The sequence below is a fragment of the Mytilus californianus genome, unplaced genomic scaffold (assembly GCF_021869535.1).
Source record: "Mytilus californianus isolate M0D057914Y unplaced genomic scaffold, xbMytCali1.0.p SCAF_5, whole genome shotgun sequence".
NCBI classification, from domain to species: Eukaryota; Metazoa; Mollusca; class Bivalvia; order Mytilida; family Mytilidae; genus Mytilus; species Mytilus californianus.
In genome coordinates this window covers 32,060,361-32,071,701 of record NW_026262701.1, presented here as the reverse complement: position 1 = coordinate 32,071,701, position 11,341 = coordinate 32,060,361, and the positions used below count along the sequence as shown (strand labels likewise).

The 11,341-nt window shown below is 31.8% G+C and overlaps 1 pseudogene; it reads right to left on the bottom strand.

Annotated features, from left to right (window-relative positions):
• Positions 1–1,638: 1,638 nt before the first annotated feature.
• LOC127701949 (protein asteroid homolog 1-like) lies at positions 1,639–5,227 on the bottom strand (annotated as a pseudogene).
• Positions 5,228–11,341: the final 6,114 nt, after the last annotated feature.

The following is an 11,341-nucleotide window of genomic DNA, read 5'->3' as shown; positions in this document are numbered from 1 at the left end:
TCTTCCAAACAAGTCAGGAGCTTGTAGTTCAGTGGTTGTCTTTGGTTCATGTCTGTCATATTTGTTTAGTAAATTGTTTTGTTATAAATTAGGCCGTTAGTTTTCTCAATTGAAATGTTTCATATTTTTCATGTCAAGGCCTTTTTATATAGCTGACTACACGGTATGGGTTTTTCTCATTGTTGAAGGCCGTACGGTTGCCTATAAATGCTAACATCCACTTCATTTGAACTTTGGTGTATGGTTGTATCATTGGCAATCATACGACATCTTCTTTTTTTTTTTTATATATATAGTGTAATATTTTGGCATCATAATTTCACAGTACTAAATTGTACTACAAGTTTAAAGAACTAGTTTTTTTAACCTCCGTAGTAATGAGATATGAAGGTACAACAAAAATATCGTAGTACTTATTTTTGCTATAATTTGATTGGAAATTTACTCAAATTGTCCTTGATTGGTACAAACAAGTTTTTGTAACCAAAATGTACTACACGTTAAAATTATCAGGTAATTTCAACTTGAAGTCTAATTCCAGGAAAGTGAAATAAGTGTACTGAAAAAGTACGATGCTTTTGAAGTACTGTATAAGTAATACATTATTTAGGTAAGTTTTTTTTATAATGAATTCGCGTTATTGTTACAAATTGACTAGCACAACATGTATGAATAAAGGTATAGAGAATGGCATATTCACAGCATGGAAGTTTTAAATCAAAAATATCAATTATTGGATATATAATGTTATAACATTAGGTTACACATCAATGATTATCTCATAACAGTGAAACATTATTTCCTTCTTAGATATATATTTGTGGCGATTAAAATCAAATAAACAAAACAAAAAAACAAAAAAAACCACCATTTATCAATTAGTTTATAATGGGGAACCAAGGACTCCAATATTTGTTATATTCCTCTTCAGAGAGGTTTTTAAATGAAACGTGTTTCTCTAGGTTCATGTGTATCCTTTAAATATTTTTTAAAGCATTTAAGTTTGGCAATACTTCTTATAATTTTGTTCGGTAAATAAAATATTTTGTTAGCAAGTTTATAGTACTATAAAAGTACACATGCAAAAGTAGCTGTGTATGACATTAAAAAAAATTCCCGACAATTGATTCAATTGATTTGCAAAGTGCAACAATACTGGAAAATAGCATGGAAGATTCTAGAAACATTTTTAAGGTCACAATTCCTATAGAAATACTATGATTTTAAAAATGTTTAGTTATTGTTTTAATGTGATGATCACGATACTATGAGATAAAACAAACAACTGTAAAACATAAAATGAATCAATATTGAAATTAAAATGTGTCATAGTGTTTGTTTGAGTGTGTTTTATTAAGCTTTTTTTTTATAGAGGAGATGGGTGAACAAGTATAAACAAAAATCACAAAAAGTTTAGAGGAAGCCAATTGATTCACAAAATGTACTTTTATTATGAAAATGAATGCACATTTTGTTTAGAGGCCAGCTGAAGCCCGCCGTCCTGGTGCGGGATTTTCTCGCTGTGTTGAAGACCCTTTGGTGGCCTTGGGCTGTTTTCTGCTCTTTGGTCGGGTTGTTGTCTCTTTGACACATTCCCCATTTCCATTCTCAATTTTATTTACGTTCAATGTTCAAATATTTTTGTCAATTATTTATTTTCGATATCAGTATATTTTGTTACACAAGTCTATTTGTATTTGTTTTTAAAATGTTATCTATAAAGATTAATATATCTAAAAACTGAAGATATAAGAATATTTTGTATTGTTTAAATAACTTGTTTATAGATAATAATACGAATATTTTTTTTCAAGGATTCGAGTTAGCCATGCGATATTAAGAATTTAAGGAATAGGTCAAGCCGGATTCAAAATGATGCTGCACATCTTTCTTTGGGTGTTGCCTTGCGAGCTAGTACGTCGTAAGAATTTGACTCAGTTTATTGGTTAAGAAAGAAAGCAGGGTCTTATCCTTATAAAGTTAATCAAAATTCATATAAGCCACCTTTCTGTTATTTTCTGAAATTAAATTCGCACAATGCTTTAATTTGGATGAAAAGTTATAAATGAAATTAATGAATAACACACCTATTCAGTAAAAATCGTCCTTTCTAAACACTGAAAAATTATACTCAATGTTTGGAACGTTCTCAGTACTGGAAGTTATAATGATAACAGATGAGAATAAAACTGAATTGTCATATAATGTTACTATGAACCTCTTAATATAGCAAACGATGAGAACAGCAAGCTAATTGAGTTGTGAGAAAATTGGTTTTATCCTCATGTATTTTTCTAATGACAATAAGCGTACAAATGGCATTTATCCTGCACTTAGCTTATACATTTACGCTCCTACGAACCACACCAAAGCATTCTTGAACTTTGATGCCGATTTTTCGAAAGCGGTGGACATAAACCAAACATTAATTTTCCGAATGATATTGGACAATAATTTATTATTGTTGATGACTATTAAAATTAATTGTTCTATTACAAAAAAAAATAATTTCCTTGATGCGTTTTTTTTTACGCACGCCTTTGCGATTCTTTCCGGCGTACCTATCGTTAGCTGTTTGTGTCCATTTCACTTTTATGTAATACGAGTGGACTCCCCAGGGAGATGAAGGAAAAGTTATATTTTTGAAATGAATGATAGCAATCAAAATGAGTTTACCTATATCTTTAAGCAACAATCTTGAACCATATTCACTGCAGGATAAAGACAATATGTATTTGAACATTAAGCTCGCATGTCACCTGTTTTGAGCCTTGTACAAATAGAGCTGACATTTTAAAATTGTCTATACTATGAAACTATACCAAAATATAGCAAGAAAATAGATTGGTATGCAGCAAAGAATAATACTTTTAAACTGATGTCACCCTCTGTGCCTTCACAAAAACATCGATTGTATATATATAAAAATATCTTAAAACCTAAAAAGTGCTAAAGAAATTGTAAAACCTTTTAACGCATAATTGTTTTTGTAAACAAATTTATCTCTTTTCTTATCTGAAATGCCTAAAATTCAAATCATAATATTCATCCCAAACAGAAAAATACTTTTATATCGAGCAGTTTAGGATCACACAGCACACCAGGGTGATCAGAAACTTAACTGGATACAAGGGAAATATTGGGCAATTGCATGCCAAGGTAATCATTTTAACACCGTACGGTAGTTAAATCTTTAGATATTGTTCTTATCGGTACTAATAAATTATTTAGTTTTTGATGCATTTTTGACATGACATTCCAAAGCAATAAACAGTTCGTATGTCTCATTCATTGCCGCCTATATACACATTCTCCTGTACAAACTGTAGCATGTTGTTAAACCACCCAAAACGACACTTCTCAGATGCTAGATAGTGTCCAATAATGTCTTCTTTTGTTTCTCTGAGTGTATAATACATGTCGTGCAAGAATTTACCATTGAACACGAAGGCAGGATTTACATTTTCTAAGGGATTGTTCAAAAGTTGGTTCAGATATGTTGTATACAAAATACAAGATTGAAACTGTGCAAATGTGCGAATAATATTTGATATATTATCTCGGTTTGTTTTAGTATATCTTCCAGCGAACCCTGTCACGGCAGAGTACAAATCGTTAAGCCTAACGTCACTGTGTAAATATTTTGAATGAAGAATTTCAAATCCTTTACCTTCAACAACTTTTCTGCCATCAGTGTGTGAATTTCGTTCGTATAGAATATCATCGTCTCGGATATCAATTTTCAAATCGCCAAATTCATTACGTTGGGTCGCCGAAAACAAAAGATAGCCAATCAAAACGGATTTTATAAAGTTAATGCCTATAGTCGGTTTAGCCATTCTTACCCAATAGGTCGTTATCATGAGAAATATGCGTGTTTGGCCAAGTGATCCACAAATCGAATCAGAAGGCATAGGACAACATAAAGCTTCAACCAGTAATTGAATTTTCAGTTCTCTGGACATAGTGGGTATGTCACTAAGAACACAAGTAACACATGTATCACATTCTCTTTGGAATTCACACAAACTAATTTTATGTCGGTCGTGTTCTGTAACTATCTGCTCTGTACCTAGCAATAAGGCATATATAACCTTCCGAATTGACAGACTGCATTCGTGTGAGGATATAACATGAGAACCTTCTACTTGACTTAAAAGAATATTTCTCTCGTGGATTAAAGTATTTAATAAAAATTCCGGGATTGCACCTCTTCTATGACTGTCAATGATCCACGTGGGTACATGTGATGGAATTACGGACATATCCTGGCTACCAGATTGCCTTCCTTGTAGGAGGGCATTAAGATTATAGCTCGTATAGTTGTCTGGTTCTGTAAAAACTCTTATTGAATGGGTTACCATATCTTCTTCTTTGCTATCATTGTTGCAAAAGTATAGCAATTGTCTTTTGCCCCTCTCAGTATCTTTATAGCGGCACATCCAGTACAAAACTTTTCTGATTGTTATAAAATATGGTTCGCCTTTTATACTTGGAATTTCAAATAAATCTGAAACTTCTGTTTTGCATCTAGGAAGTCTAAAATTATCACTGCGATATGCGTTTTGTAAAACATTGGATTTTTTGCTCAGATAATCGTTACCAAGGGCAGTCGCTAATAAGGCCATATTACACCTTAGGAATGGGAATTTTTTCCATAAATTCTCAATAACGTACACTTTTATCTTAAATTCCTGATTATCAATGCCTTCAAATATTGATCTTAATGGTAATGAATCAAAGGGTATATAACCAAAATGAACATCAAAGATGTAAAAATCACTGTCCCGTGATAAAACTGGACATTTCAAAAGGCTAGCCTTTGTATGTCTCTATCTGCTTCAAAATCACATTTTATGTACCTTATTTCGAGTTTGTCTAAAATGTTAGTAAATGTTATTTTTGCAAGAATTGGTGTATACTCTTCCGGATTGACAATACGTCGTTGAGCCCTGCGTTTGACTGTTTCAATTTTCTTATCATCAATATCATATGCTCCATCAAAAATAACATAAGGGGTGATCAGACGGTTAATAAGCCACATGAAAAACACTTCGAGTTTCTCGGCGTATTCACTAAAATTTCCGATGGTATATATACTTAGGTATTTATACAAGAAATGCAACAAGCAGTTGCCGTCAATAACTAGCTGAACGTCATGAAAATGGCATACTTCCCAGAAGCTTGGGTTTCTCTCTGCAAGAGTAATAATACTTGGAACTCCCATTTTGAACCTATAAAAAGAGAAGTTACTATCAATATATCTCATTTTATCCACATGCTCTTGAAGCATGAACCCTGCTCTTATTCTTTGGTGTTTGAATTTTTATTCATGTCCTTGAATCACTTATTTTCCCATTTTTGATGTGTCCTTGCGCCATTGAATACGATATTGCATTAAAAGTAGTTTATATGTACTGATCCTCTTTTCCTGAAAAATCTAAATCGCCCTTGGAGGGAAATGACTAAGGGATATGTCAATGATGTCAACGAGACAGTAACCCAATAACACAAAGGTTTATGGAGTTCAACATAGTCTTGCAAAATGTTAATATCTAAACTGGACTGAGTCTAAAAAAGATGATGAAAATCTCTAACAGGGACCACCAAAGACAAGCAATCAACAGCAAATTCTCCGAAATGATTATTCATAAAGGCATGACTTATAAGAACCATAATTGACTAGATTCCTGGTCTTGGAGAGGCACCTGAATGATATAGCCGAGTCAAACGTTTTTAAAGATCTCAACCCTCTCTTTTTTTTATCACGATAGTTGGACCAATAAAGGAGACTTCAAAAACATTCACAATCTTAATTGACTAGGATTGTCAGTTTTCCTATCGAAGGTCGGTGGTTTTCTCTGGGCACTCCGGCTTCCTCCACCAATAAAAACTGGCCGCCACGAAATAGCCCAAAAGCGGTGCTTAAAAGTGGCGTTAAAACACCAAAAATCAAAAAATCAAAAAATCAAAAACATTCAATAACATTTGGAAAGTATAGTTAAAGCACTTAACTATATGGTAATGGTTAAAGAGATATTAAACAGCAATACAATCAAAATGAAAAGTAAATAACAAAAATACCCAAATCCAAGGAAAATTCAAAACGGAAAGTCCCTTATCAAATGGTAAAATCAAAAGCTCAAACACATTAAACAAATTAAAGTATTTCAAATCAAAGAATTTTGGCAGCTACTGAACGCATTGAAAATGCCCTTCTTCCTTATTTTAGGTTGATGTACTCCCCACATTACTTATGAAACGTCATAAACAGCACAGGAAGACACAACCTTGTACAGTGTCAAAAACTTCAGATTTTCAATACTGAAAAACAAAAAAGTATTACCTGATGAAATGACCGAGCATCAATACTTGCAGTTTATATCTAAGTCAGATTAGAAAATGATTTTACCGTATATAATTTAATAAATACCGAATCAAAATTTGTTTTTTTATCTTTCCTTATCTCAATTTAGGCTTTAATAAAGCCTTGTTAGTGACGTTGATGATGAGTTTTCATAAAGCGTATTGATGACGCCAATCGTCTGCTCATACCCGTTTAACTACTGTTGCTATATTCACTAAAAGCCTAGGAGAACCATCTGTCGTTCTCGGGAGACTTATTCATACGTTGTTGTATTCTGCCTGGAAAGTAGTTGTTACGATTACTTTTACGTTCGAGTGATAGTAAAAGGACTATGTTACAGATTTTGTCAAAGTTTTGCATACAACTTTGACTCGTTGAACTTTAATTGAAAATTAAAAAAAAAATTTATGCATTTTCTCTTGAATTTCTGAAATATTACAAAATTAATTAATTCTTTTAAAAAGAGACACATATTTGTTTAGAAAGGATATAAAATTGGCGAAAAAAGTTCTTACATTTGTCTTAAAATCATGAAATCTCAAATTACCAATGAATAGATTTTTTTTTAGAATAGGTTGTTGATATTTGAATATCCGTTTATATAAAGTAAAACCAATCATTGTGTAAGAAATGGGTAAACATGATCATTCAGAAGCGAAAAATACTATCAGGAGTCGTTTTACAATTTAGGCCATGTAGACATAACATTTTTTCCATTAACTTTTCCCTTTATAGTATATAGTTACAGCAAAAAACTCAAAAATGAATGAAATAATCTTTCTCTGGAAAAAAAAACGCCACTTAGAGATCATTTGATCATGTTGAATTATTTGTAGTTCTTATCTTGCTGAACATTGTTGCTGTTTACTGTTGCTCTCTATCTATTATAATTTATTCCAAAAAAATTGGGAAAATCGTATTTCACGACAACAAGTCCTAAATGAGTCAGTTGAAAATTTAGTTCATGTTGACTTATTTGTAGATTTCTTCATACTAAATATCTTAACAATTTAAAATTTCTCTCTATCTATTATTGTTCCTGCAAAAATCATCTTTAAAGAACAATAACTCTTATAAGGAGTCAAACGACAATTTGTTTTTCCAAGTTTGACATATTTTGTTGCATATTTATGTTAGAATTTTGTTCACTTTTTATTATAGTGCTGCAAAAATAGGTAAAATCAACATTCAGGGACAATAACTCTAACATCCATTAATGTATTGTGAATATTTATATTTCGCGTAAGCACGTATAACAGTTATACTTTTAAATTTGTGAATTTAATGATGCCTAATGCTACATATTTACGAAAAAACAAATGCGAAAACATGATTTAAATCTTCAAAATGTATGGTACAAAATGTACATTGTTTTACTTTAGCCTACTCATCCAAATGTTTTTTTCTTTTTGAATCTTTGATATAAAAAAGAGACTTAAAAAAAAAACACTTGACATAATATTTAATCTAGCCTGTGCAGATAAATGTCAATATTTTTTGGACAATAGCAATGTGTTAAGTCAGTGGGGTTTACTAAACATGGGATCCTGGTAAACAAACACTGATGTATGTATTGGCGGGAACATTGGCATATATGCTAAATATTGCATATCAGTATAAGAAAATATACCCGACCTGTTAAATGCAGCTGTTTGATCACACCAATCGAATTTAGAATTGTACTTGTATATTTTTTTTCAATTTTTTAATTACACCACGATTTAATGTGTATCGTGGATTCGTTCTAAAAATAAAATTTTAGACAAGATATAAGTTGAAAGATAAGAAGAGCCAGTACATATTTTAAAAATTCCCAATTGTAAAATCGCTTTGAAGTCTGAAAAAAGGTTATTGCTAACACATTCATTACTACTTTTAAAGCTAGTTAAATTTTATTTTAATGTTTAAAGGACGTGCGATATCATAAATAATTTAATCATCAATTATCGTTTATCAGTGAAAAATGTCAAAGCATTATTTGTAGTATTTTTGTCGAGTTATTTGTTTTTAAGGCGTGGAGGAATCTTTGGTGGTGGTGACTCCATCCGTTTAAATATCTATTGTAAAAACAACGTATTACTTAAGTGGATGTAACAGACGAACATTTACCTGATCTGACCCAGTCAATTGATGACCTGACCGAGCCAAGTGATGGCCTCGTCAACACTGTTATGAATTCGATTATATAAAAGGTCGTTTGACAGTTTTATAAATGAACAATAGGTAGAGCTCAACATTCGAAACATTTACTCCTCGTCAGATTTTCTCTTTTTTATAGCGGTTTTCAAAATAATATACAAAACTTGCCTGTTACTCATTTGTCTTATTTTTTATCCATGTCGGTCATCTTGGCAGGCGAGATCACCAAACAAGTTTGGTTAAATTTGATCCAGTAGTTTCAGAGGATAAGATATTTGTAAAAGTTTAAGGACGACGACGGACGACGAACAGTGGACGATATGTGATGAAGAAAGCTTACTCGTCCCTTTGGGCTAGGTGAACTAAAAATGAATTTTTGCTACTTCTCCGCATCATGCGCATATTTAGGGATAAAAACAAAACACGTTCTACTCAACGTCAGTATAAAAAGTCATGAAGGAATTACATGTAATTCATTAGATTGTTACCTTAGAAACTAGAAAGCAAACTTTTACTGAGCGTATAGTATTGATTTACTACGCAATAAGGTTAATATCACATTTAAATGTTCCCGTACTGAATATGCATGTAACATTTGACACTGGGCGTTAATCTTCGTACCATTCATCCAGCAACTCGATTTCAAGTATAAACGAGCCCATGTAGTCATCAGCCTGGCAACGGAATACTAATTTAACGTTTATAAAAGTGTGTGCAAAATTTAATATTGAAAGTTAGAAGAAATGTCTGATTTTGAAAACGCCGTCTTTTAACTGCTGAATATTGAAAATTAGATAAATATTAAACTAACAAAAAGGATACCGTATACTGGACCTAGTTATTTTCAATTATTAGATATCAATCATCAAATTTTAACACATTCTGATTTCCATTTGTAAAACACGGAGACAACAAGTAGAACAAAAAATAAATGATATGGATTAAACATATAATTATAAAAATAATACAAATTAAAGAGGCGTATGTCATAACTAATAACATCTATATTAAAACCAGACATACTGGATAGGGGGTATTAAATTAACTTGTCTTACGCAGACGTCGATGACTAGGACGTAAGACCACATATTATATAACTAACAATTATTCTAATTGGACAAATCTTTTATAATTATAAGTATACATGGGTATTTACAATTCTTCAGTAATATCCCCTACAAGAACATAAAGAATGCCACAACAATCTGCTGTTAAAATTATAAAATCCAGCCGTATTCAGTTAGATTTGATTTGATTTTTGGTGTTTTAACGCCACTTTAAAGCACCGATTTTGGGCTATTTCGTGGCGGCCAGTTTTTATTGGTGGAGAAAGCCGGAGTTTCCGGAGAAAACAACCAAACTTCGATAGGAAAACTGAAAAATCCTAGTCAATTAAGATTGGAGTAAAGTGCACCCGCAGGAGCTGGGTTCGAACACACTACCTCAGTGTTGACTGGCTAGTGATTACAGTAGTAACTACTTAGACCACTCGGCCTCCGAGGTTCCCTATTCAGTTAGAACTTCAACAGTTAATATTCTGAATAAACTATCATTTTTCATTAAGTTAAATCAATTAAGAATATCGAAAAGACATTTTCCCAAATGTAGTACTACAGTCTTTAGTTAAAAGTGTTTCATAAAGGCAACAGTAGTATACCGCTGTTCGAAATTCATAAATCGATTGAGAAAAAACAAATCCGGGTTACAAACTAAAACTGAGGGAAACACATCACATATAAGAGGAGAACAAAAACACAACAGAAACACTCAAATGCAACACACACATAAACGAACTATAAGATAAAAATAGCCATTTTCCTGACTTGGTACAGGACATTTTAAGAAAAAAATGGTGGGTTGAACCTGGTTTTCACCTGTTGGAAATTTTCCCATTATTTCATATAAACACACATTTGTTAAAAAAACATTAGGAAAAACTAATTTGAGGAACAAGACGAAATATTTTAATATTAAACTCATAAATGAGTACAGTTTTTGTGTTTATTATGATACATTTTATGACATGTAAGTACTGAAGAATCAGTTTGTAAACACATGATGAAATTATGTGTCATGTTTTTCCTTTATAGCCATAAGATTAATTCAAGCAGAAATTAATATGTGTTTTTAAAAAGTGATTTTCCTAAATCATTTCTTATCTTATGTTGCTTACTTCTTTAATTGATGGCTTGTGAAAATATAAATATATATGTAAATTTAAAGTACAACCAAATACTTACTTATTAATAACAGCTTTCAGATAGTACTTTATTCCGAACTAAATCGATGTTTCAGTATCGCATCGATTTGTTTTGTTCAAAAATTAAACATTTACTTTACGTACATGTTTGGCTAAAAAGTGTAATGTTTGAATTGATTATTTTGACCGTATGACTTGTTATGTAGATTTACAAAGAGGGTTCAAATTTTAAAATAAATGCTCTAAAGAGTTGTATAGTTCTTTGATCTTTAAAACTATTTATCGTATCAACTGTATAATATCTGAGATGTTATTTTTCAGTGGCGTAGTTACCATTGACGCAACAACACACTTTTGTGCATAAGCAACAGGTAAATACTTTAGTCTAGTATTTTATTATTTTATCCTATAGTGAGGGTATTATTGCATTCACCTTGTCCATCTGTGCATCTCTCCATTCGTCCAATATATCCGTCACACTTTGTTTTATATATGCCGACAGGTTGCTCTTTTGCTTGAGTATACAATACCATTCCCATATATCGGCATGTCAGGTAACCGTTGAGTAATTGTATCGTTTTGATTCCTTATGTTTTATTGTCAAGATTCAAATTTTCTAGATACGAATCGAATGA